We start from the raw sequence: 27391 nt of genomic DNA on the forward strand, positions 1-27391 counted from the left end.
TCTTAAGCGATTTCTTTCCATTGTGTGTGTGTGAGTGCGCGCACGTGCGTGTATGTGTGTGTTTGAGCTGCAGTGGATTGTTCCATGACAGGCTTCTTCAGTGTTGCTGAACTTCTTCATAGACACGCATGCAGCCCCAAGTAAACACAAGAAGCACTTTGGAATCTAACTCACAGTCTCTTACAGAAATGGCTGGATTGTCTTGAGACCAGACCTCCAGCAAGGTCAACCACTCAGCCGCATCCACGGGAGTTGTGAAAAGGCCCGAGAGAAGCGTGGCCGCAAGCCCAGTGCCACCGATGGTGACGGGTGAGCACAGTGTGGTGCGTACCTGCTGTGGAACATCATCCGGACATAAGAAAGAAGGGAATTCCACGTGCTACAGCATGGTCGAACCTTGAGGGCATTTTGCAAAGTGAAATACGCCCGTCACAAAAAGGCAATAAGATACTGTACGATCTCACTCGCTTGAGGCACGTAGAGTCGTCAAAAGCTTAGAGATGGGAAGAAGAACGGTGGCTGCCAGGGGCGGGGGAGGGAGGAATGCGGAGTGTTGTTTAATGAGCACAGCTCTCAGTTTCACAGATGAGGAGAGGTGCGGAGGTGGGTGGTGGAGGTGGCTTCACAGTGTTATGCATAGATTTAATACCGCTTAACTGGATGCTTAAAATGGTTAATATGGTACATTTTATGTTACATTTTACCACAATTTTTTTTAAATTGGGGGAATAACAACACTAGCTGACGCTGTGAATGCTGGCTACGTTTCAACACTGTGCACGTGTCTCTCAGTGCACCCTTGCGACAGTCTTATGTGATGTCTCATCATCTCTGCCTTGGAGATGGGGACACTAAGACTCAGAGAGATTGATTCATAAGGTCACGGTCACACAGCTGGTAGGTCTGTCCCGCTCCAGAGTCTGTGAACCTGCCCACCACGCTTTGTGGCTTCTGATTGGTGGTCTGCATGGAGTCAACGAGCCGAGCCGAATGGGCTCCTGCTGGCCCTCGGTAGCAAGAAACTGGGTGCTGCAGACTTTCCCGGACCTGCCCTCGTCCCTCTGTGTCATAGGCAGGCCTCACCCAAGTCGTAGAGCGAATCTACAGACACTCTCTTAACTGTGACCCGTGGGACCTGGGGAGCTATTGTGACACCCCCTGCAATAGACCCTCCCTCTGCTGATGGCCGTGGGGAGGGAATCAGATTGGGTCAGCTGAGGTTTGCGCTCAGTATGGCTTGTTGCAAGTGAGGCGGTACCAGCACCTGGCGACGGCGTACACGCATTGTTGAACAACCGTCTGAACTAAAAGAAAGGGCCGTGAAAGCGGGGTGTGCACGCGTAAGCCCTACCTGTGTCACAGAGTCCTGCGGGAGGAGAGGTGCCTTTCCAGAGTTCTCTTCTGTGCATTGGCGCACTTGGATGCATACACAGGGCAGGCGGCTCTTGCTTAGAAACCCGAAGGATCTGAAACTGCACCATATGGACTCATTTCCTTGTCAATAAGAGAAGACAAGAGAGATGAGCTTGAAAGTGCCTGTCTCTGTAATGTTGAATTGTGCAAGACATTTCCCTAAAATAGCTTACAAGAGCAGCCCAGCTATGCCATTAAAGGAAAACTGATCGTCCCACCATGGAAGTGAAGATACGATTTTAATCAAATTAAATTGGTGAATATTAGCCCAGTCCCACTCTAGTCTGTGTTTTCTTAAACAACAAAGCTTTACTACCCAGCTGCTCTCCTTGGGGAGGTTGTGTCTGCCTGGGGACTTGGGGCTGAGGGTGGGGCGAGGACAGGAGCAAGGAGCACTGAGGAAAGAGCACTTCTTTGGGCCAGACATGTGCATCCAAACTGTCACAGTTTGCCTGGGCCTGAGCAGTTTCCCAGGATGCAAAAGCCAGGAAAGTCTCAGACAAACCAGGACAAATTGGTCACCCTAAAGGTTACCAAACCTCCTTATGCCTCCATTTCCTTATCTGCAAAGAGTGGAGATAATGACGACAAACTCTCAGAGTCAACGTGAGAGAGAAGTGGACGTGTGAAACTCTCACAGCCGGCGGCGCAGAGGAATGCTTGGAGACATTATGGAGAGACGAGAATCCCGTGGAGCTGTGGAACATTCAGGAAAGGACAAAGCTGGCCTGAGCCAGAGTGAATTGGGGAAGGCAATCGTGCTTGAGGGGGGCCTCGAAGAACCAAGGAGACTTGGTCTGAGATTGTACAAGGGGATCCAATTGTCTTGGAATGAAACACGAGTGATTTTAGAAAGAACTTCCCTGCTTCAAGCCACTGCGTTTTGCAGTTTAGCTACTGCTCTGTTATAATTTGCAACCCTCACCCCCATGGCCACCTGTCCCCCATTTTCTTTGGGATTCACTTACGCTGTGCCATAGGCTGAGCCCTCCCTCCCCAGAACACCTGCTCATTAACTGGCCACCTGCCCCCTCCCCATGAGAGGTGTCTGCTGAGCCAGGATTAGGGAAACTTAAGCTCAGAGAGGTTAAGTGACTTGCCAAGAATCACCCAGCAGATCAATTTTGAATCCAGAAACAGGAACCAGATGTCTGCACCTTACTCCGTGCTTACTTTGGAAGGTGGAGCGTGGGGCCCAGGGGACCCCAGTAGAAAGGCCGAGCTCCGTGAGGAGAGACCAAGAATTCCAAAGCCGTCCTGTAATTTACGGTCAGAAGTTCTCCCTAAGCGTGTCTTAGGGGAAGGTATTTGTATAAAAATTAAACTTTGCGGATACCACCTGAGTCTGGAAGTTTTACATATAAAGTAAACTTCTGACTACCATTTAGGAGAAGATGCCACGATGAGTGAAATTAATGAATGAAGGATTTGGCACCAGCTGCATCAAGTATCAAGTAATGAGCTTTCCGTTTCCAGTCACACATTCAGTTTCCCAACTCAGCCAAAATTGGCAAGAGTCAAGCTGGTTATTACAGCAAACCCTGGAAAAGGCAATTAAGCGCTCCCAGGGTTGAAAGGTTGGATGCAGTGGAAACACGACTCATAAATCTGACGCACAGATAGCCCTGTCACTCCGAGGACGTGGCTCCCACACGGAGGCGTGTGGAGGAGGAGGGCTCCTCGCTCAGGCCTGGGGGATGAAAGGCTGGGGCCGCGCCTGCCGGGACCCTTCCTCAGAGCCTGACCCTCCAGGGGAGGTGGGTGGGAGAGAGTCAGGGTCTCCAGTGTTGCTCTAGTCGTTTCCCAGGGGTGCAAAGCTCTGCTTGGGGCATCTTGTGTGGGCTCCCTCTTGGGTGTTTAGAAAGAGGCGAGCAGCGGTCCAGTTTGCCCAGGGCTGCGGGTGTCCTGGGATGTAGGACTTTCGATGCTAAAACGAGAAAATCCTGGGCAACCTAGCACAAGGTGGACACTCTGTAAATGACCTTGACCTTTTTTGCAAAGGTCTTTATTAGCTGCCCAGCAACTTTGCAAAATGTATAAAACCAAAGGTGTTGGATTTAGACTTCACGCCTCTGTCTCTAGAGCTGCAAAATGGGAATCGCTATATTCCCCCGACCCCTCGGCCTGTGCGAGGATGTGATGGGATCAGGCAGATGCTGAGCTTGGGACAAGGACACCGACGGGGCTGCTGACCAGCCGTGGAGCCCGTTCATCCCCCGGCCCTCGTGCGGTGTGGCTGGTGTAGGGCTCTTCTGCTCCCCTGCGGCAGCCCCCAGGGCAGCCTTGGGAAACACCAAGGCTCAGAGAAGTCAGAGTCCTACCCAAGATCTACCCGAACTGTGGCAATCCAACTAGCAAATCTTTGGAAGAGGAGGGTAGTAGCTCATGTTAGTTCCTCGTCTGGCAGTGCGCCCGTTTCAGAGCAGCCCGCAAGGGGGGCTGGGGCTTCACAGAGAGTCAGATGTGCTGTCCTGAGATGGCTTCATCGGTTTTCTGATTAAACCTATTTCAAGTAATCTGCATATGCAGGTGGCAACACAGACACCTCAGATAGGATTTTGGTTTTTTAAGGAGGCTCTTTTAGCGTTCAAGATTTCTGTCCCATTTTGTCCTCTCCGAGGGTTATCTGCTACTAAAAAGTGCCCCCGACAGAGGAGAAGCTGTGGGAAAGACAGGCAATGCCACCTGCGAGAGCTCAGAGGAGCCACCCTCCTCCACATGTCTAACCCCTTTGGAAAAAGTTACATAGCAGAATGGCTCACTCCAAATTTACATGCAATGCAGTCCACCATGGCGATGCTGTCTTTGCTAATAATCTAGCAATTAAAATAGAATGTGGCTGCTAATTAAACCTGCCACTCAACTAAGAGATGCATATTTGATTTCAGATGGAGCTGGATGCCACCCTGCCTGCCTGTCACAGAAGCCGAAGATTGGAGATTTGGATTAGAACGTAAGTCCCAGAGAGTAAATGTCCTCTAACTTCCTTTTTAATGTTCCTCCTTTGAAGATGGACCTTAATGCCAGTTCAGATCAAATTCAAAGCCCAAACCCAATCATCTCAAATTTCAAAAGTGTTTGTGCTTGGGACACATTTTTATTGGTTCCTTCCTTCAACCTACGTTTTCCTTGTTTGATTCCACTTGTGAGTGGAATTTTAATAATTTAAAATGTTCATAGTTTTTTTTTTCCAATTTAAACTTTCTTTAAATTTCCATTTAGTTAAAATGCCTACCATTTAGCTTGGTATATGAGAAGGGATCTGAAGGCTGCATGGTCTACTGTGGAGAGTGCCTTCGCTAGAGGAATCAGGTGCATATAGTTCGGGAGGGAATTCTGCGCCGAGGCAGGAAAGGAGCAGGTCAGGCCTGAGTAGTGCCGGGTGGTTCTCCTTGGTGGGAGCCCTGAGAGGAGCCGATTGGACTGTTGGGACTGGTTCTGCTTAGTGACTCAGTAGCCTTCAGAAGCTCAGCTACAAAGAAGAGGAAGATGCGGTGGTATGTTAGGTCTCCGAACTTGCCAGCCTTCGATAAGATTGACAGACAGATGACATACGTGCCTCCACAGTGTTCTGTGCTCAGGGCAGACATCACTAATTGATCACTTCACTCTTTCCTGTTGAGCCACCGCAGGGTCTGAAGTCCTGTTAACACCGTTCTTAAGCAGCTACTGCCAACTGAATGGACTTGAGCCCAAAGTCCTTGCAGCAGCCTGTCTGGGCACCTGCCAGGGGGAAAAGGAGAAGGAAGGTCTGAGAAAAGGAGAAGAGGAAGGGCTGCCGGGGAGCCACTCTGTCCACAGCCCGGATGGGGCCTGCGTGTCCCCCCTCCTCTCAGCACGCAGAGGGCGTGTGGGGACATGGGCCTCCCCAGCTGCCCAGACAAGCGATAAGCCTCTTGGACCCTTCGTCATGTATCAGTGGTCCCCAACCTTTTTGGCACCAGGGACCATTTTCATGGAAGACAATTTTTTCCCAGACTGGGGAGGTCGGGGGATGGTTTGGGGATGATTCAAGCACATTACATTTATTGTGCACTTTGTTTCTATTATTATTACATTGTAATATATAATGAGACAATTATAAAACTCACCATAGGTTGGGGACCCCTGCTGTAGGTTTCGAGGGTCGGTGGGATGGAACATTCTGGAGAAAGAGCATTTCTTCCCCAAGTGCTTTGGGAGACACTTGAAAGGCTGTAAGGAGGGTGTGGCCGTTGAGCTGCAGGCCCGAGCCCACCCTTTTGGCCCTGCCAGGGGTGTCTGTTTCCGGGCAGAGTGTGTCCCAGGAAGACAAACAGCCACACAGTGGGCAGGAACAATGGCTGGGCCTGCACAGAGACGGGGAGAGAGACTTTAAAGAAGACTCTTGGCTTCCGGATGAAACGCGCCGGTCTCCCAGGCGGCCCGGTGTGCTGTATTAACTACTTTTATTGACTCGCTGAGTACACAGCTGTGTCCCACCCACGCAGGCTGCCAGGGCCCGGGCCTGGCCGCGTGCTCCACGCAGGGGGGCTGCGGAGGTTAAAGCCGTGTGAACAGTCTTCACCTTGAGGCACGTGAAGGTGAAACCAGCTCCCCTGTTTGAAACAGCCAACTGTCCCCCAAATACGTAGATACTGAGGGATATAAAATGGCTCCTGGAAGTGGCTGCAAAGAATAATATTAAAATAAGAACTCTATCACCCTGCTTTGCCTTTTGCTCCCCAGAAAATTATTCACCTGGCAGCAAGAATGATATTTTAGGATTTAATTTAATTTAAGGCTTCCGAAGCTACTGAGTGAAATCCCAAGTCCTGGCGGAGACGTGCACCGGCCCCCTGCAAGCCAGCCACTCGGCCGTCACCCACACCCCACGCCCGCTCCCGCAGCCCGGGCGGCGTCACGACTGCACCTTCCTGCTCCTCCAAACACCTGCTTGTTCGGGCCTTGGGCGGCCGCCCCAGCCAACCCCTCTGCCTGGACCCTTCTTCCCTGGATGCTTGCGGGGTGCCCACCCCACGTCACATTCACGGGTCAACTCCAGACTCCTCCGCGGAGTTTTCCCGCCATCCTGTCTACAGCGCTGGCCTTCCTTGCCCACAGAGTCACTCTCTCTGTCCTGTCACCCTGCTCTGTCTTCTTTGTGGCCATCTGAAATCGTCATGTCGTTTAGTTTTTTCTTGCTCATTGTCAATCTCCCCTACAAGAGTGTAAGATCTGTGAGAGTGAGACTGGGTCCCTGGCACAGAGTCTGTTCTCAGTGAGAATTTGACAACAAAAGGACCTTTGCTAGGTCTCCTGGGAGCAGCGGATCGTTTTCTTTCCCTCTGTTTTCCCAGCAGGCCTTGCGGCGTGGCGAGCAGTAGCGGGCACAGCCTGACCATCCCGATGCTGGTGTGCCGGAGCGATGCGTGCACAGGGCAGCCCTTCTCGCTTCAGCTGCTGCTCGGCACTGAGAGTGAGCTGCCTCCCACCCGCAGGGCCTCTCTCCGGCCGGGCCTCCGCCTCGGGCAGCTGTGCTGGCACCTTCCTCCCACCGCCTGTGCTGGAGGCGGCTGTGTTTCCTCTTGGACCCCAGCCCGAGGACAGAGGCTCCGGAAGTCTCTCCTCTGATGCTGGCCACATGTTTTCGCTCCTGCCCCAACCTTCTCCCCAGGATATGGGCTCTTGGGTTAAGAAGTAAACAAATTCCCAGCAGCCCTGAGATTGGGGGGAGGCTGGCTCTTGGTCTCAGTCACTTGGCAAGAGAGAAAATGCAAAAGTCTCTCCAAGACAGCCCATCCTAACCCAGGGGGACACGAGTCTGCAGCCTCCAGCCTCTGCCGTAAAGCCAATCCAGGGAAAGAGGGGCAGGTGAGAGCCCGTGTCCTGCTGCGAGGGCTCTGAGCCTGCTTCATCACTCACAAATGGGGACAGCAGTAACATCTACGCCCAAGGGTGACTGTGGAAAGCAAAGAATGCAGCACACACACGCAAGTGCCGGCACGAACTCAATGCGGAAACACCTGGGAATGCCGGGAAGTGATAGTGGAATGCACTGGGGTAAAGCCACGAGGTAGGGACAGGGATACGTCAGAGAGGAGTGGGGCAGAGGCCTCCTCGCTGCTCCCAGCTGAGGGTGAGAGGGGGACAGGAGTCATCGGGGGAACACTTTGATGCCAAACTTGGTAGTACTGTCAGCAAGCGTGGAAGTTCTGCATGAGAAGGATCTGAGTCCCGCTTGCCTTGGATGCCCCGTGCCAACTTCTGTGCCAGACGTGCAGTCAGCGCGAGGGGCTGGCGGTGAATTCCAGAAGGGCAGGGACGCTCAGTGAGCACTGAGTGAATGAGTGAGTGGATGATTAAATGCAGAACCGTGGTCTCCTTGGCCCCCTGTCCTGCCCCTGCCGGGCCCCTCCACCTGTCGTCAGTTCAAATCCACACAGTGGAGCTGGGACGGGTCCGGGGTTATCGCTGGCAGCAGGTTTTGTCACTGTAGGACACCCGCCTGGGGAGTCTCTGCTACACTGTCCCCGTCCTGTTGAGGCTTCACTCACTCCTTCTCTGTGCACCTGCGGGAGGACTCCGGGTGTCTGAGGGCTCACCCGGCCTTCCGTGCTGGGAGCCCACCTTCCCGCCTCCTGCCGACCGCTGTGCCCAGTGCAGCCACAGGGCAGCTGGGTGTGCACGAAGGAGCAGGGGGGCGGGGCTGGGACGTGCCACCTGGGGACAAGGCCTTGGACAATTAGAATCTCATCTCCTAGTGTTGACCTCAAGGAGAAAAGAGAGGTAACAGGAGGATAATTGGAAGCATTCTAAAAACATTTTTTTTAAAAGAGAAAGAAGCAGAATGCCTAAGTGTGTAAAAAGCTCTATTTAAATTTCTTGTCTGTAGCATATACTCTAACCTATAATTATGGCTTTGAAAAAAAGAATAATTATGAAAATTTCTGGGCTCATTAAAGACACACAATTGACATCCAAAATTATTTGAGTTAGAAATGATGCTGGAATGAATCTCTTTTAAGAGACCCAGAGAGAAAGAACTTTGTTTTTTAAAAATTTTAAGTTCTGGATTAACCCAGAGTGGCACAGGTCACCCCAGGTAACGCTTCCCTCCAAAGAAAAGAGGTGACGCAGAGGCTGCCCCTCCATGGTGCCAGCTCCGCTCTGCTCTGCTCCTCAAGGGTTGTCGGGCGTGGTGGGTGGTGGCTTTCAGGGCTCCCCACACAAGGTGGTCACTGTTCCTTGAATCGAGGGCTGTCCGAGGGCCCTGCCGGCTGTGCGTTTGCTGAGGCGCCTGCCCTGCCCTGGGCGCTCAGGGGACCAAGGGGACAGTCAGACACCTCTGGCTTCCTCGGGCTATGTCACAACTCTGGAGCCAGATGGCCCGACTCAGACCCCTGCACCACCACTGCCTAGCTGTGCGACCTCAGAATCCCTTCTCCTTTTTGAGGAGTGGGACCGGTGGAAGAGTGGACAGCCAGGAAACCTTTCTGCCACAGGCTGGGCCCTGCTCGCTGCACCCTCCCGTCCCCCGTGCCAGCACTCTGCTAAGAGTGCCAAGTCCTACATAAGGGGAGTGAGGAGACGTACATGGCGTACGCCAGCAGAGCCGAGGGCACGGAGGCTGCAGGCAGGCGCCTCCTGGAGAGACGGAGCAGCCCAGCAGGCTCATCCGGGGCCTCAGAGACGGCCATCCCTGGTGTAGCCCCAGAGTGACAGGACGCACCTCACAGGCCCCTCCCTGCCAGGTGAGATTCCAGGGCAGGTTCCCAAAGCTGGGCTGCAGGCGGTTGTTCCTCTGAGGGCCTCTCCTGTGCTCACGAGGAGCCCACCCCTCAGGACCTCCCACTGCCTCGGCCCAGGCTCTCCTTCACGTGGCCCCGGGCCCACTGCCCCACCGTCCAGGCCGTCACGGGGCCCTGCTGGCGGCTCTGACATCGGCTGCAGTCAGGCCTCACCACCTTTGTACTGTCTGCGTCCAGCCACGAGCAGCTGCCCAAATCAGGTCGTCTTCCCAGTTGTCAGTGCAGAGAGAACTCTAGGAACCAGCTGGGCTTCACGGGGGCAGGACGCCCCTGACATCCTCAGTGCTGCATCCTGGGGGTCATCCTAAGGCTCTGGACGGAGACCTGCTGTGGTCCCCAGAGCCATTGTCCCAGTCAGTAAACAGGAGCTCAGTGCCCCCTGGGTGGACACAGAAAGGTCAACTTAGCTTTTTCTTTGGCTGGTTGTTCTTAAGCCACCATTTGTGGCCTGTGGTCACTTAGCAGTGACTCTGTAGATGGGTCAAGGCCATGACTAACCAAAGCCCTTTCTTAGAACTGACATTGTCTCTTCAGGCCAAGGTTTAAGTCCGATTCTGTAAAGAACCTGAGTGTTTCCTTAGTGTTTATGGCTCTAAACAACCACTACAGTTTAAAAAAATAGTAGTTGGAGATGGGTCATAAATATAAATGTAAAACCTAGAATCAAAAAGTTTCTAGAAAAAAATTAAGAGAATATTTTCACAGTCATGGGGAAAAGAAAGATTTCTTAGGATACAAAAGGCACCACCAATACAAGGAAAGAATAGTGAATTGGTCATCAAAGTTTCTGGTTTTCATCCTCAAAAGACACCACTAAGAAAACGAATGGGTAGGCCACAGATGAAAAAATATTTGAAATACATATATCTGATAAAGGAAATATATATCTAGAATATATTTGAAAACCTCTATATATCAAAATAAAAGGACAAACAAGCCAATTTTCAAAATGAGAACAGAGATCTCACAAAAAAAGATATGTGAATGGACAAAAGCACATCATGAAAAACTGACCAACATCATTAGTCATCAGGGAAATGCAAATTAAAGCCACAGTGAAATATTTCACACCCAATAGGAAGACTGCAATAACAAGGACTGATAAAACCAAGTGCTGATGAGGATGTGGGGAATAAATGGAACCCATAAATTACTGGCAAGAATATAAATAATAGAACACTTTGGAAAACAATTTGACAGTTTCCTATCAACGTAAATCTAGAGTATGACCCAGTGATTGCATTCCTAATTATTTATCCAAGAGAAATGAAAACATATGTCCACACAGAGACTTGTATAAAAATGTTTATAGTGAACTTATTTATAATAGCTAAACACTGGAAACAAACCAAACGTTCATCAACAGGAAAATAGACTTTCTTAAAGGGATATTAATATATGCACACAATGGAATACTATGCACCAATGAAAAAGAACAAACTCCTGATACCTGCAACAACATGGATGAACCTCAAAAACATGCTGAGCAAAGAAAGCCAGAGAAGAATGGGGCCAGAGGATACATTATATGATTCCATTTACATGAAGTTCTAGAATGGGCACAGCTCATCCATGGTGGAAATCAGAAGAGTTTGCCTCTGGGAGCGAGGAGGAACAGCTTGACTGGAAGGGGCATGAGGGAGTTTTCCAGGGTGATTGGAATGTTTAAGAGCTATATCTTGTTTTGAATGATGGTTACCTAGGTCTGTACAATTGTTAACACCTATCAACTGGAAGATCTGTGCATTTTATTTTATATAAAATTTTATATGTTTTATAACTTGATTAAAAAATAATATCAATAGCCAGCACTTATTGCAAATGCACTCCATGCAGCCTAGTGATCAACTGCCTACCAGTGGTCTCAGCAACGCTCACAACCGCCGAACGGGTAGGACCCGTCCTGACGCCTGTTTTACCAATGAGGAAACGGAGTCTCTGAGGGGTTGCAAAGCCACTGCACGGTGGAGCCGGAACCTCAAGTCCATGGATCGCGGCCTGACTCACTCTAATTGTCTGTCCAGTTCTCACTTTATCTGAGTCCCCATCAGCATTTGACATGTGGCCTTGCAGGCACTTAGGAAATGGTAATGGGCTGAAAATGTGTTCCAGTCACTGCCACATACTGAGTGCATGCGTGCTAGACATCGGGCATGTGCGAAGGGCCCAGGAACAGCCTGGAAGAAGGGGCCACTGCCTCCAGCGTCCACTGCCTGGAGGGGCCCCCACAGGTGCTTGCTGCTCCTGGTCCTCCTCCCCGACCGCCTCAGCCCAGGCCTGGGTTTTCTGGGCTCTCCTGCACCTCCGCCCTGGTCCAGAGGGGCCCTGGCCGGGAACGCTTTCCCTGACGGCACAGGCGCCCTCCCCTCTTTACAGGCGCTGGTTGTAGAAGCAGGTCAGAGCACAGGCACCCTGTCAGAGTGTTCCGGAGTCCCCCCAGGCTCTGGGTGCACACCTGGGACGCTGCATGGCTCCCCAGATCTGGGGCTCGGGGGCACACCTGGCAGCAGCAGCACAGCGGATGTCGCGCGTGCGCGTGCTCCGAGGCCGGGGCCAGGCCCGCCCTGCTTCTGAAGGCAGTTTGGGCGCAGGTTGGGGCATCGCAGGCTGCCATAAATCACTGGGGCCCAGGGGAGCTCACTTTCCTGTCTTGGCGTCAGGTGGCAGCTGTGCTGGGCCCCATCCTGCCTGCAGACCTGCCGACGGGCCATCCTCCCCTGCCGCCTGCCCGGACTCGCCTGGGCCCCGCAGCCCTCCCATTCCCAGAGGCTCCAGCAGGGACGGGCAGAGTCGTGCCCATCTTCCTCGGAGTCTGGGTCATCAAACCTCCAGTCAAGACCCCCCCAGGGACTGATCCCTGGCCTGCTTGCCCTGGTCTACTTGGCCCAGGCTGTGCACCACCCTGCTCTCCCCACACCCTCTCTGGTCACTGGGAATCAAAGCCTTGGCAGCATGGCTGAGGATGGCCTCATCTGGGGTCTCGTGCTGAGGTTCAACACCTTCACATCTTGGAGGATTTTTTTTCTAATAATCGCCTCTACCCTGTTCCTTCCCACCATGGTACCAAAGTTAGCCAGACTGCCTAAGGGAGGGACCTGGTGACCCACTGGGAGCAGTATTTTGAAGGACATGACCATCCCCCATACATACCCTGAACACTGAATTGCATATTACAAAGCTATTTGCTGTGCATTTCGTCATTCATTCCCCATGTCACCCTGTAAGGTACACAGCAAGGGACTGTCACTCCCACTTTCAGAGGAGGAAACGGGCCCCCAAACTCTCTGTAGTTCGACCATGTCCTGTGATAGTGTCTGAGCTGGGACAGACTGACAGCCCATGATCCCTCAGCAGATCCTCACAGGGTCCCGATCCAGGCCTTCCTCATACGTGGCCAGACGAGCTGCACGGGGTGTGTCCTCAGATGCACCCAAGGGGGGACCCAGAAAGACCGAGGCAGAATAGTCTTGCCCCTGCCAGCCCCTCTTCCACACAGAAACCAGGGCGATCGTTCTGTTCCAAAAAACTAATCTGCCCACGTCGCTCTCCTGCTTAAAGCCCTTACTGTGAGCTCGGACACTGGGCTCACAATTTATGTGTTCATCTCTGTAATCCCACAGCAACCCTGCAGGCAGTTGTTGGGGTGTTTACACACGGAGGAGAAATGAGACTGGAGCCGCTGCGCCTGCTAACGTGCTGGAATGCACAGGCTCACGGAGGTTGGAGTTTGCCTACCAATCTGTGCTCTGAGCCACCTATGTACTTTGTTTCTTTCTAGCCCATCGAGAGAGGATTCAGTTGTGTCCCCCTGGAAGATATGTCCAAGTCCTAACCCCTGGTACTGTGAATGTGACCTTATTTGCAAACCGAGTCTTTGCCGGTGTAACCAGGTTCAGAGGAGGTCACACTGGGTGAGGGTGGGCCCCACATCTAGTGCCTGTTGTCCTTAGCAGCAGCCACATGAAGACAGGCTCAGGGAGGACCATGTGATGACAGATGCGGAGATGGGGGTGAAGTGTCTGTCTGCCAAGGAACGCCGGCAACTACCAGAAGCGAGGAAGAGGTAAGGGTGGATTCTTCCCTGGGACCTTCTGCGGGAGCGTGGCCCTGCCAACCCCTGGATTCTGGATTTTTAGCCTCCAAACTGTCGGGGAACTAATTCCTGCTGTTTTGAGCTACCCAGTTTGTGGCACGTTGTCATGGCATTCCTAGGAAAACAATATGCCATGTTGTTCTCACAGCGGGGAGGGTCTGGGCCAGGCCGGTGCTGTTACTCTCCCCTTGGAGATTTTCGACGTCCGTCCACGTGTCCCAAAGCCAGGAAACCTGTTCAACATTTTTAAAACAAGTGTTTCCCAAACCAATTTGACCTTGGGATCCCTTTCTCACAAAACGCCTTTTAGCATGGTGTGAAGCTGGGTGCCGAAGTGCACACTTTGAGAAATGCGGTTAAACACCAAACAGGCCCCTTTCCTGGCTAACACAGGGCTGGAACCAGAGCCACCCACAGGGCCCTCTTCGGGAAAACACCTTCTCCTTGAGTGAGCGCACTGTCACCGATTCATCACTGCTGACAGCCCCTTCCCACTCTCATCAGCACTGGGGAAAAACAGCTCGAGAAATTTCATTATTATAGAAATGGCTGTGAAAATGCCATCGCGATGAGCAGTGAGCAAGAAGGTAGTATTTAATAGCAGACAGGGGCCCACAGGCAAAAATAGCAGAGGCAGATGCACAGGCTTGTGCTGTTTTGTCTCAGGTGTGAGCGACAAGACGTCTGACAGCCGGAGCAGCCTGGGGACTCTCCCCAACGGCAAACCGAACTCTTTAATCGCGACTCAGGGGTGCCTTCCTGCCTCCCCTCTGAGCCAAGAATGTCTCTGAGACACCCCTGGGGCAGCCCTGGGAGCCCCCCTTTTGTTCACAAAAGGTGAGAAGCTGCATTTTCTACCTGCTGAGGCTGCAGATGTCGAGGCCACACGCTTGCCTCTTCTGCAGGGAGCTGTTTCTGCTCCGGCCCCACTGTGTTTTGACAAGTGGACATTTGTAAAGCAAGGTCAGGTGAGGCCAGCTTCTCAGCAGGAATGTCACTTTCTCCAGGAAGCCTTCCCTGACTCCCCAGCCTACCCTGTCCCCCTGCTTCACTCTCCCTGGGCACCCTGTACATCCTCCTTCGAGGTGCTGATACCAGCAGCGACTCGCTCAGTGACTGTCCCTGCCAGACCATGGGCCCCGTGAGGACCAGATGGTCACATTTGCTACTGTGTCCCCTGCACACAGCACAGTGTCTGGCCAAAGAGAGGCCCCCAGTGTGTAGCTGATGGATAAACATCTGCCCTTTTCTGGGTGCCCACTCGATCTCCACTGCCACACCCATCAGCCTCCTTTACGCTGTCGCATCCCATTTTGGACCGGCTTGAAGTTAGGAGGAAGGCAGAGGCCTCGCTGACGGGTTCACGCACTGTTCTGGGCTGCGGGGGCTCAGGGGAGGAGAGCAGCCTCCCGCTGGTGGACGCGGGACCAGGAGGACGTCTCCTTGCTACGGGGTTTGCTGTGGAGCAAATTCTCTCAACGTACATACTCGTGGCAAATCAGGTTAAAAACAGGCTGTTTTCTTAACCAGCGCAGCTTCTCCGTGACAACGGATGTCCCAACCCCAGGCCTGCCTCGAACAAGAGCAGGTAGAGTCTGGGCATCGTCTCTCATCCCCTCCCCACTGCGTTCCCCGTTCCCTGGGCAGGTCTTTCCTTCTCCGCACGCAGCATCTATCTGCACCCCGCCACTTTCCCCTCACCCCAACCAATCCGTCAGCAAGACCCCACCTCCAAAACATGTCCCAACTCTGACCGCCTCTTTCTGTCGTCTCTGCCACCGTCGCGGCCCAAGCTGTCTTCACCTCTGGCCACAAAACCACAGTGGTCTCTGATCTGATCCCCCAGCTGCCACTCCTGCTCTTGAATGTCTCCTCCTGACTGCAAACCAATGTGTTTGTGACATTTCTTTCTCTGCACTCAGAGTCAAATCCAAGCTCCTGAGAGGCCTGCAAGGTCCTGTGGGGTCTTCCCCACCCAGACCCCTCCCCATCTCAGTCCCTACTCCTCCCCCTGCATCCTTGTTTTTCATTTACCCCAAGCATACTGCTGCCTCAGGGCATTTGCACTTGCTGTCCTCAGCCCTGAGCTCTCCCCAGACGCCCTCAGGGCTCACTGCTTCCCTTGCTCAGGTCCCTGCTCCAATGCCACTCTTCGGGGGGCCTCCCATGGCCCCCTTACTGAAGCAGCTGCTTCATCCCTCTCTTCCCTCCCTCCTGTTTACTGCCTCCCGCCCCTGACCTGTCTGGAACGATCGCGAGTCTTTGTTCATGTGTTCATCGTCTGTTTCCCCCAGCTTGTCTGTGAGCTCATGAAGCCGAGGACTACGACTGTCTTGTTGATTGCTGGACTTAGGTGCCTGGCACGGAGCTGGCTTCCAGGTAGGAGAACAGTAACTCTGTGCCCATGAGTTGAGTGGCAGATGGATGGGTGTAGCTGAGGCAAGAGGGTGAGGCCTGGGCAGTTGGGTCTCTGGGGCTGGAACTTCCTTTCCCTCTTGGCTGTATGCCACTGTGGCGTGGCCCCTCCAGCAGTCCGGGCAGCTGGGACTGGAGATGGGAATAGGGATTCTATCTATATGGGCTCTTTTTTCTTTCTTAACTTTTCATTGTAGACACTTTCAAACATCTGCAAAAGTGGGGAGAATAGCGTCCACCATGCCCGTGGACTCATCACTCGGCCTCAGCAGTGAGCACCCCTGGCAGGTCTGGTCTCCTCTGTTCCCCGCCTCTCCCCACCGCACCCCAGGGATTGCTCTGAAGCAAATCCACGGACCGTCTTTGTGTACAGAGCTCAGAGACACCTCCCATCTTCTCTGTCTCCCCCAAGTATCCCAAGTCCTCAGTTGCTCTGTCTTCTCCCCCCGTTAATCTAGCTCTCAACAAGGGATCCGATAAATATATTCCGCTTACGGAAGAAGTGTCTGAATTTGCATGGTCCCTGGGATGGCGCTTCATCCAAATTCCCCGTTTCAGTGGTGGGTGTCAGGCCCACCCCAGGCAGGCAGAGAAGACGAGGCCATCCCAGGGAAACCCTGGACCACGGCTGGGTCACAGCCTGTCACTTTGCTGCGTTGGTGCCCTGCAGGGAGCGGGGTAAACGCAGTGGAAGGAATGTTTGCTGCGACTCTGTCAAGACCTGAGTGGTGGCTGGTTTGGGGACAGCCCCGTGTCTTCGGCATCATCCTTCATGACTTACTGGTGGAAAAACACTTGAGAGTGAGCGCTGTGGGTCGCCGTGGGCTGGGGCGGGGCAGGCGCTGCTTCTGAGAGCTGGGCTGGCCCTGTGGCAGCCGTAGCCAGCCCGGCCCATGCACCACCCCCGTCCCTCTCCTTGTGGAACATGACGTTGGCTTTGCTTGAAGTTGGTGGCATGCTGTTTCACTGGTAGTGTTTTCGTTTACGTCGCATGACTCTCTTGCCAAGGTGATTTTATTATTACAAAATGTGGAAGACTCCATTTGGAAAAGAAAGTAATACAAAGCAGATTTTTCTTCACATGTGAAATTTGTTGGAAAATTGAGTTCTCAACCACCAAGTCTTTTCGTGACAGTAAAATAAGGATCCCTGCTGCCTGCCGAGGTGCCCGGCCCCTGGGCCCCCTCCAGCTGCCCACACTGCCTTGTCCCGCTGCCCCCGGGCTGCTGAGCCTGGGAACCGGCCTGCCTGCAGGGAAGGAGCTGGAATCAGGCTGGACTCCCTCGCCAGGGCTCTCAGGCCAATTCTTCCAACCCCACCCAAGTACTACACCTATTCGGTGGCCAGATTTTCCAGTAAATTTTGTGGGAAGCCGTGGGAAGAGCCCTATTAGAGGCCAGTGCGTAGCCGTAGGTCCTGGCTTGCGACCTTCGGGGAGCAGAGTCGGCCAGAGAGCCTGGCACAAACCCAGACTCTTGGGCCACACCCAGGGTTCTGATACAGGGCAGGGCCCCGGAGCCTGCATGGTATTAGCCAGCCCGAGTGCCCTTGCGGCAGGGCGTCCTGGACCGTGCTCCAGGGGCGCTGCCTGTGGGGAGCGGCGCGGCCTGGGGGTCAAAGGGCAGGGTTACTGGAGATGGAGGTCCTGAGTTTGAATCTTAGCTTCCTGTGTAACGTAACCTTTCCGAAGTTTAGTTTTCTCCTTTTTAATGTAGATGATGCTAATATCTACGTCGCATCCTTCCCCTGGGTTATATACCATAAAGCCTGAAGAGCTCAGCACTGCGCCAGGCACATTGTAAGCGCTGAGTTCATGTTGCTGCTGTTACTACTGTTATTTCCCGCCAGTCCGCCGCTGCACATTGCCCCCACCCCCACTTTTCTCGAGAATATCATCATCTGGCTCTCTGTGTTAAAGAAAAGGCTCTGCTGTGAAGCACTGACCGGTTTCTGTGGTGGGAGCACTCCCAGCGTCGCCGGTTTAAAGCTAGCAACGTGCTGACGCTGCACACGACGCTGGGGGAGGAGCACGACTGGCCGACATGTGCTCCCCCAGGCCGGCTCCAGCGCACACCGAGACGTCCCCCTCCCTGCGAGGCCGCTGGCGTGTCGCTGCTGCCCAGCTGGGACTGGTAAGCGCGGGGGCTGGCCAGGGCCCTGCTGCAGGGACAGCTGGTTTTGCGCAGTTGTGCAGTCTGTGTATGCTCAGAGCTGATGCAGGAAACGGGAATCGTGCCCTCAAATTACTGTCATTAGGAACCCGAAGCAGAAATGATTATCAAAGGGCAGAGATGGCTCCAACCTGCTAATATTTACCATTCGCCGAGGACCGCATGAAAGCGTGTGATGCCTCTGAAGCCGCTGCTGTCTCCTCTGCTGGTTCTGGTTTTAGTTCTGTTTTGTTTTGATCACTGAGGAAAGCAGGCTTATGTCATGAAACAAGTGTGTGTCTTGGAGCCAGACTGTCTGGGACCAAATCCCAGCAGTACTACTTAACAAGATCTGTGTGACCTTGGGCAAGTTACTCAACCTCTCTGGTGCCCAGCGTGCTCCTCTGTGAAGTGGGTATGTTAACGACTACACTGCAGGGTGTTAACGGTCACATGCCTGGGACGGGCCCAGCAAGAGAAAAGAAGCCGAGTGAGTGGGAGCTCAACTCAGGACTATTCCTGGGAACAAGACACCCCCCAAATGGCCCTTCTGAAGCTGTCCTTTACCCAGGAGTTTGGAAGCTCGCTGAGAATCCAGCCTCACCCATTTTGGCAAGAAGAAGGGACAGTTTTTATAATGACAAGTCTCAAAATTTTATTTCCTCCTCAAAGTGATCTTCTCTACATAAAGAAAGTAATTTCCTCCTTCCTATAAACCAATCAAGTGGGGTTTTTTTTTTTTTTTTTTTTTTTTACCAAATTTGGAGGCCATATTTGAGATGCTTTGATGTAGAATATAAGTTGAATGGTTCCATGCCACTTAGAAGTGTGGCTACAACATACGAAAAGCCCATTCATGATGGGGCCACAACACAGAAGGAGCCCGAATGCCTGCGTTCCAGCTTGGGGAGAGCTGTCTGACCAGGAGTTCTCACCGCTGACTTTCGTGAGAAGTAAACCCCCCTGTCTGGAGCCACTGAGGTCTGAGACGTTCACGTTCCAGCAGCGAGCACTAGGCAGCCCCGGCTAGTCACATAAGCAAACGCGCTTGGGGAAGCCCGGGGACCGCACAGCGAGATGGTCGGTGACATTCCAGAGCCGCCCAGCTGAGGGACAAGCAGAACTCCGGTCACTGCTGTGGGCTTTGGCACGCCAGCGGCAGTAAGACCTGCACAGAGAAAACAATTAGTAGCTTCCGGTGCGAACCCCAGCTGGAAAGGCAGGAGCAAGTTCTACGTTGCAGTTGGCTTCCCGGGTGCTTTCGACACGGACAACTCTGTGTCGACGTCCAGGAGTTTTAATGTGTGGAGACCATGCATGTTTCTCCCAAGCCACGCCGGGTGTCAGCTAGTTCTGAATAAAGGGCAAAGGTCTTTCCCTTGTCTCGTGCACTCTCCTACTCTTCGCTCCCGGGGGACTGAGGTGGCAGAGGTGAGGCATGGCCCAGGCTTTGTGTAGAGCGGATGATTTTCAGCTCTTTGGGGATTATATTAGCGTCCCCAGGCCGTGGGAGAAGGACTGCAAACCTCTCCGGGGTCTGCCTCGCAGGTTGCTTTTGGCCCCATACGTAGGCGTGAGCTATTGATAACTGCCCTGGTGGGCTCTCGGGAGTGCCACACGATCCACTGCGTTCGTGCTATTTCGGGACAAGGACAGCTTCAGGGCTAGGGGCCACTGGAAAGGCAGTGCCCTAAGAAGCAGAGTCCCACCACCTCCTTTTGGTCATCAGTGCTCCTGTCATTCACTTCCTCTCTGTCCCTTCCTGCGGGCCCAGGAACACACAGGATCTGCGTATGCATGAAAAACAGAGGCCGGCTCAAAATGCCACTGACCCCAAACTCTTCCCAGCACATTAAAATCTGTCTGTCCTTTTGTGCCCTTTCCTCGTTGCCTGGACTGTACTCTTCAGTCACTTAGGGTTGGCACCCCAAGATTGCTGTTGTCCCCCAGACCTTCACTCTTTCCAGCTCACTCGTGTCAAGCCCTGGTGGTTCTCTCTGCGTGGATTTCTGCCTGGATCCCCCTTCCTCGTGTCCACTGCGGCCATCTCCGTGGGCCTCGGAGCTTTCTCACCTGGCCTGCTGTGGCCACCTCCTCACCAGCCCCCTGTCTGTAGCGTCACCCCCACCTGTTTCCACCCAGGGATCCCGCAGGCTGCGTTCTGCAGCATCCTCTGAAGTAGAGTTCCCCCAGCTCCTCACGTGTCTGCTCAAAAACTTTCCACGTCTTTGTTGGCCTTGACCCTGAATTGTCGATGATTTTCTAATGGAATCAGAGCATCCTTTGTTCCAAAGTTTTCTCATTGTTTTCTTTCCATGGGATTGTAGAAAACATCTCCCGCCAGGCACACCCTACTGTTTTTGTGAAAATTATAGGCTGCAAATAACTGCTTAAGTCAACTGCCAGACGAGGTACTCTCTTCAGAGGGAAAATTCCAGCTGTTGAACAAGTTTATGGGCTTTATTTTTGGAGCAAAGAGTGCATGAAATGAAGAATAGAATTTTCCAGGTGCTGCAACTCCATTCCCGTCGTAAAGCATGCGTACGTCTCTGACTGGGCTCCTTCTTTCAAAGTCTAATTTATGACCCCGATATTTATTTACCCCTCTTTCTGTTGACTTTCTCAGGCCCCCTCTGCAGCCATACAGCAGGCACTTGGGGAGCCCAGAGAGAGGAACAAAGGCAAGAGACGAGGGAGAGCTGGGGAAGACAGCCGTGCTCACCCGGCTCCTCCCAGGGCCTGGCTGTCCCTGCCGCGGACTCTGTGGGCTGATGCCTGGTCCTGAGGGTATTCCGGCTTAAGCCAGCTTGTTCCCGCAACCAACGCAGTCTCAGCCGAGACCCACCTTCCTTCCCTTGAACTCTTGCGGAGAGAAGAGGGTGCCCCAAAAGAAGTACCCAAAATCTGTGCTTCTATGAAATGACACTAGTGTCTGGAAGCTCATTACCTGTTCGTCCTCAGGGCAGCCAAGTCCATCCGTAGGTGGGAAGCCCTGGTGGGAAACGGGTCTTCCTGTAGGTGCTGCGGACTTGTCCTATTTCTGCTTCCTGTGGGCACGAGAGCGTGTTGCCTGTTCCCTCTGCCCTATCAACCCATGAGCAAAGGGTGAGTGGTCCCCCATGCCACGCCTGTACCCTGCTTGAAGGTGTCACTCCAGGCTGCCTTGTACCAGGGCCAGTCCACCCCCAGAGCAGATGCTGAGATCTTTGTGGGCATTGGGTCGAATTGTGCTCCCAAAGAAAATGGTGAAGTCCAACCCCCAGTACCTGTGCATGTGATCCTATTTGGAAATAAGGTGTTTGTAGATGCAATTAGTTAAGAGGGGTCATATTGGATTAGGGCGGGCCCTAAAATCCAATGACCGGTGTCCTTATAGAAGACAGGAGAGATTCAAACAGACACACAAATACACAGGCAAGAACATGATTTGATGATGGAGGCAGAAGTTGGAGTGATGTAGCTACAAGCTAAGAACTCCAAGGATTGACGGAGCCACCAAAACTGAGAGAGGAAAGGATTCTGCCTGGAACCTGGAGAGGGAGCAAAGCCCTGCTGACACCTTGATCTCAGACTTGCAGCCTTCAGGGTAACTTTCTGTTGTTTTCAGGTGTGGCACTTGGTTACCTCGGACCTAGGGAACTGTACAAGCAGGAAAAGGGAGAGACGGGCGAAGGGCGTCCCTCCTGCCTGTCTCCCAGCACATGGCCACATGTGTAAACCTGAAAAAGTCAATTTTCTGGAAATAAGGTGTGGCTCTGAGGCCCTTACGAGGAGTGACCCCAGGCTTTGAGGGGGTGGTGGCTGGCTGAATCCCCACGGCTCCCAAACAGGCTTTACTTCATGGAATCTTCTGGAACCTTTGCTGCCTCTACCCTTGATGAAAACTAATAACCAGGTACTAGGCTCAAGTCACAAAGCCTTTTCCTCTCACCAAGCCTGTGAGTGAAGGGTGAGGGAATGGGTTTAGAGAGCTGATATACTCCCCCCAGGACTCGCAGGCCGCAGGACACTGGGAAGAAGCTCTCTTTGAAGGTCACCCCTCTTCGAAGGCACTGACCCTTGTGCCTCAGCTGTTTGTCCTGTAAAATGGGGGTAACAGGAGTACCGACTTCTAGGCTGCAGTGAGAAGCACAGAAGAGTTGAGCACAATGCCTGGCACGTAGCAATAATGTATATAAAAGTGTTCGGTATTACTATAATGATTCTAATTGTAAAAACGGAAAATCTTTTGGTTACAAAGAACAGCCTTTGAGCACTACTCAGCGACTAAAGGAACAAACTATTCTTCCACCAGCCACGCCAGTGAATCTCCAGACAGTTGTGCTGCCTGAAAAAAGCCAACCCCGAGAGGTTACATGCTGTGTGGTTCCGGTTCTCTAATGTTTCTGAAACAGCAAGATGTTGCAGAGGGAGCACAGGTCAGTGTCGCCAGAGGGGAGGGGGCGAGGGAGGGGGTGTGGGTATAAAAGGGGCCCTTGTGGCTTTGAAACTGTTCCGGGTTTTGACCATGGTGGGTCCACGATCCTACACATGTGATAAAACTGTAAACTAAACACAAACACACACACACACACACACACACACAGGCACCAGTAAAACTGGGAAGATGTGACCAAGATCAGCGGATTAATGAGATTGTCCTGGCCGTGACACCAGAGTTTCACAAGATGTTATTGTTGAGGGAGTCGGTAAAGGGTTCATAGCATCTCTCCATATTATTTTTTACAAGTGCGTGCATGAGAATCTATAATTATCTCAAAATAAATGTTTAATTTAAAAAAATAGCTATCTTGAAAGTAGAAATGTAAACAAAATAAATTGAAGAGCCTGTGTTTTCATTTTACAAATCCGGGATTTATTTTTCCCTTTGGAATTTTGCAGGGCCCGCTCTCTCATCGTATTCGGTCAGATCGATTTAAAGGCGTGCACTCGAGCCCCTTGTGTACCAGAGGCAGCGAGTGCACACGTCTGAGTCTCAGGGTCTCGGGCCGGGCTGGGGTGCTGAGCGGGTGCGTGGGGACACAGAGATGGGAGAGAAGCACCACAGGCCGAAGCCCAAGGGACGGGACAGTGAGAGGCAGTGGGGGCGTGAGGAGAGGATGCTCCCCATGGCCCCCCGGGATGCAGCTTCAGAGGAGCAGCTGGGGCAGGGACAGAAGGGACCCTCATGCTGCTACATGAAGACAAGCGTGAAGGACCTTCCATCAGGGGACCCAGCCGGCCTAGACCTGCTCAGCGATGTGGCCCGGAGCCTGGGAGAGGAGGGGTGGACCGAGAGGAGGTAGGAGAGTGCAGCAGCATCTGGCTGGTCCTGGTCGCAGGCTGAGGGCGCGCCCTTCTCCCTGAGGGGGGCTGGGGAGCTCTCTGGTCTGTCCCTTTTCAGGGTACCTGGGCCCTCCTGCAGGCCAGCCCTGTGGGGAGCCCTGCCCTGCCTCCTCCTCCAGCAGAAAGCACACCTCACTCTGCACCCCCCACCCCCCGGGAGGTCAGAGGTGCAAAGGCACTTGTCCCGCGGGGCAGACTGTGGCTGTAGCCCACGCGGAAAGTCTTCCTTGGGACCGAGCTGTGAAGGGGCTCACCAGTGAGCTGGATCGGTGGCCTCCCGAAACCACGTGTTGTGATCGCTGAGTGCGACCCGGTCCATTCCATCGTGTGCCGCTGAGGGTGGAAAATGCAGCAGCCCAAAGTCAGTGCAGCCACTGCTCATTTTGGCGCCGAGCTCTTTGCTGTGGGCTGGGGCTGGGGGCGTTTCCCCAAGGGCCCTCCCTGCATTCAGTGGACTCAGTCCCACCGCTCGGGCCTTGCAACAGGCCCCGTTTCTTGGGTCCAGGTGGCCGAGGCGAGGCGGCTGCCTGGGCACACTGGAGGGGTCTGTGCTGCCTGCCTGCCCGCCTGTCGCCAGGGCCCGGCGCGGTGCTGTTGAAGCCGGCTCGGGAGCCTCGGTTGGCACAGATGCCCTGGCTGGGCCCGGGCCCCTCGTGAAAGAAGGATGTGGAGTTGGGCACCAGGCCATGTCCTGAGCTTGTCACAGAACACTTGCTCACGGGGCCCACACTGCTGCCCCTACCCCAAGGCAGATAGAGGTTAGGGGTCGGGATGCAGGAACTTGGCCAAGGCCCACGGCTGGCCAGTGCCACGTCCACGCCAAAGCTGAGGACTGTCTGACTCCAGAGACCAAGACGTACAGGGCAGGGCCGTTTGCTTTCTACGCATATGTTACACTCTACAGGGCCTCTCCTACCTCTGCCTGGACCCAGAGTCCCCAGAGAGGGTGACATGTCTAGAGACCCTGCAAGTTGGCAGCAGAGTCAGCTCTTTTAGCACCTACTTCAATGTCCTTCCACCCAAATTGCATGTCCCCAATGTCCCAGCCAGTGTTGGGGGACTCTTGACACATTCTTCACAGGAATCAGTGACCCTCGAGAATCCAGTCTTCTCTGTCACTGACACTGAAGAGCCTTGGGTTCCCCAGGACAGCTCGATGTCATCTGCCCACGCACAGCCCAGTCCTGGCAGAATCGTGGCAGCTCCCGTGACTGTCTCCCACATCTGCTGCTCAGGGACACAGGTGGGAATTGAGGAACCCAGCCAGGCTTAAGGACCACCAAACTCTCCTAACAGAAGTGGGGAGCGGGGCAGGGTGGTCAGGGAAGGGAGGAGTCTGTGTTTCTGAGTGAACGGGGGGTGGATGTGGTGGGTGTCTCCGGCTCGGGAAGCTGGGTTCCGGCCCTGCCTTGGATGCTGATGCGCTGAACTGCAGCGTTCTTGAGGAAGTCAGGGGTGCAGGTCATGCTCCTGGGTAGGCAGTGACGGGGAACCTGGCCAGAGGGCCCTGCGCTCCCATCTCCATCTCGACAAAGTTATTCCACTTCTGTCTGGTTACACTTCAGGGCCCACATAAGATGGCTTTTTAAAAGGATTCCACTGATGACGGTGGCAGAAAAGCCACCTGCTAGGTGATCTGAGCACTGGACAATCGGAGCAGATCTCTGCTCCCCAGAGCCGTGTATGAGAGCCGGGAGGGACAAGACAGGGGCAGTTCCTGCGGGAAGAGGGGACTGCTTCAGCGGGTGCAGGCCAGAGGGAGGGAGGGGGTGGCTGGCGCGGGCTGCCGCCAGCCCTGCTCACCGACTGGGATGGCGCCAGCATGCTGGGAAGATCAGCCTGGACACGGCCCAAGGAAGACGGGCTGTGATGTCCTGGAATTCCTCTTCGATTATTATAAGGTGTGCTCTGATGACAACATGTTGCTGAAAACCAGAGATGACCAGCAGAGAGGGCACTGAGCCCAGGTATGTGGGGCCTGGGGCCCTCCCTCCTTCTCCAGGCTTCCTCCGAAGCAGCCCTAAGAAGTTTAGTCTAAGGCGCTCTGGACTCCACACTGATGAGAAATTCTAAACTTGTGGTTTTGCCTTTGTTAACAATTCAGAAGGCCCAGAACAGAAAAAAATTTAAAATTAAATTCTTCTCCTTCTGAAACTGGGTACAGACACTCTGACTGAGCAGTTGTGGGCCAGGAATCTGTTTTCTCTTCTCTTTCTTCTCCATCTCCAATATTCCTCATTCGTGCTTGCTCAGCTTGGACACGGCCATCTGTCGGGCCGTCCGGGTCTGTCAGTCCGTCTGTCTGAAGTTCCACACCACCTGCCCGGGCTTCGCACGCCATGAACAGCAGCCGGGCACCTTCTGGGCCGTTGGCCGTGCAGACCGGCTGGCCGGGGGCCTACGGACGTGTGTGCGGCAGAGGGAGTCGCCGCAACTCTCCTTTCCTTTGTCTTTCCAGGCGCTTCGCTGCACCCCCACATTTTTGCAGTATGGTGAGCAGGCCGGGAAATGGTGTGGGTTTGAATCCCACTCTGTCATTTAGAAGGATATGTGGCCTGGACCTCAGGCAAGTGACTCATTTCACGGGAAACTCCGCTGTGGAGTGGGATTAATAGTAGCGCTTTCCTTGCGGTATTGCGAGGGTTGGGTGAATAGTGAGGACACAGCTCTTAGGAAAGTCTCAGGCCTGGAGTAAGGACGCACGTCTGAAACAACAACAGCAAAGACCCTGTCATTGTCTGGACAGTCGGGGTCTCAGAGGTGCCCTCGAGCACGAGCCTTGCCCTCCCCAGCCCTGGTGTCCAGCCAGGTTGACCTCGGCTTGGCTGTGGCGGGCTCAGGTTCCCCAGCCCCTTTGCTCCTTCCCAGGCACAGCCCGTACCCCATCCAGCGGTAGCACCGCTCTCGCCCTGCCTGCCCACAGGGGTCACCTCCAGATAGGGCCAGATCACATGGACCTAAAGACCCTCCTCACTACGTGACAGCTGCTCCTCTGGGAGAGTCTGCGTGGCTGGGAAGGGGCAGCCCCTGTGGCCTCTACCTGGGGTGCAAGGGTTCCTGCTTAGGCTCCTTCAAGCCTGTGTCTTCCATACGGGGCTCCCCGAACTCTTTCTTTGCCTTTATGTCCCTTCAGTTCCCCATGGTACTGACAAGCTTGATGACAAAGCCCTATAACGGGTTTCATTGGCTAATCAGTTCACTCTTCTTTTGGCCACTGTAAATTTGCAAGAATTCTCATTCAGCGGGTCCTGTTGGAGCTGGAGCCATTTGGAATGGTGTCCAGTGGCAGAGACCGAATCTCTGTCTCACACACACACACACACACACACACACACACACACGGGGGCGGGGGGGATGGGGAGGGGGACAGCTCCAGGGCCCCCTGAGGAACATGCACTCCCCTGTAATCCTCTCTCTTTTTTTACTTGAAAAATGGCAAGAACCACAGCGTGACAACTACAGGCCTCACTTTTTTATTAAAAAACGGCACAACCATAACAGAAATGTTGCTCTAATTACTCCTAATCCCATCACTCACGCAAATCAACTGTTTTTAATCTTCCCCTCCAGAGCCTGCCTGGAAGCAGGCGCTTTCCTAAACAGCCGTAATCATGACGCCATTCTGCACCCTTTCCCCTTGTGTCTCAACCCTCGCTGCGTTGCTAACGGCTCACTCCAGTCTGTCCAGTCGGGCCGCTGGGACTTACTCACCAGCCCCCTCTATGACCATCAGATCATTACTCGAAAGGTAGAATTAGCTGGGAAACAAACATCAGGGTGACTTCTCTAATTTCTAAATGTTACTGGACTCTCAAAATATCTGGCATTAAAGTGCTCCCCTGGGAAAGATGCACTACTGTTGGTCCAAGGCCGGAGCTCGTCTCCACTCATTTAAATAAGTGCCTTTATTCCCTAGGGAGGCTCAGAGCCAGCTCCCTACACTCGCCGTTCCGTCTTACAGACAGTACAAGCAGAGACCACTCTTCTCAATGGGAAACCTTCTTCTGCTCCATCAACATCCTCATCATCCTCTTTCTAAGAGCTGCCATTGACTGAGCATCTTCCCTGTGCCGGGCACTCGGAATATTTTTGCATCATTATTTTATTTAATTTCATTAGTTGCCACTAAAATTATCTTCAGTTACAGATGAGGAAACTGAGGCTCAAGATGTTGAAGTGGCTTGTCCAAAGTGTAACAGCTCTGCCTGTTGGGAGCACACCAGCTG

The sequence above is a fragment of the Eulemur rufifrons genome, chromosome 10, assembly GCF_041146395.1.
Source record: "Eulemur rufifrons isolate Redbay chromosome 10, OSU_ERuf_1, whole genome shotgun sequence".
NCBI classification, from domain to species: Eukaryota; Metazoa; Chordata; class Mammalia; order Primates; family Lemuridae; genus Eulemur; species Eulemur rufifrons.